We start from the raw sequence: 393 nt of genomic DNA, 5'->3' as shown, positions 1-393 counted from the left end.
GTCATTTGAACAAGGTCAGACAACTAGCTGCCAGCAGAGGCAGGAGACCTGCCCACACAGTTGGGCCCCAGGGTCCCCCACATTTTCCCACCTCCCCAGTCCTCGCTGGGGACTCCAAGTGACTTCTCCCTTAGAGCCTCCAGAGGAACCAGTGCTTCCAGCACCTAGACCGTATACGCAGTGATTCCGGACTTCTGACCTCAGGGACTGTAAGAGATTATCTGGGTGTGTGTTAAACCACAAAGTTTGTGGTAATTTGTCACAGCTGCCCTAGGAAACTAACACAAGCCCCAAACCTCCATCCGCAAGGGCCTGGACCTGAACCTGAGCTCCTTTCCACGGGGCAACCTTCTCAGGCACGCCACGGCGAGCAGCTGCGGGGACTTACGCGAC

At 56.5% G+C, this 393-nt stretch overlaps 1 protein-coding gene across 2 annotated transcripts in view; it reads right to left on the bottom strand.

The window, feature by feature from the left end:
* VRK3 (vaccinia related kinase 3) overlaps nucleotides 1–393 on the bottom strand; it is a 48,571-nt gene that overhangs the window by 31,425 nt on the left and 16,753 nt on the right. The window lies entirely within an intron of this gene.

The sequence above is a fragment of the Propithecus coquereli genome, unplaced genomic scaffold, assembly GCF_000956105.1.
Source record: "Propithecus coquereli isolate 6110/MARCELLA unplaced genomic scaffold, Pcoq_1.0 Scaffold193, whole genome shotgun sequence".
NCBI lineage: Eukaryota > Metazoa > Chordata > Mammalia > Primates > Indriidae > Propithecus > Propithecus coquereli.
The sequence above is the reverse complement of the archived record's forward strand: the minus strand, read 5'-3'. Positions and strand labels throughout refer to the sequence as shown.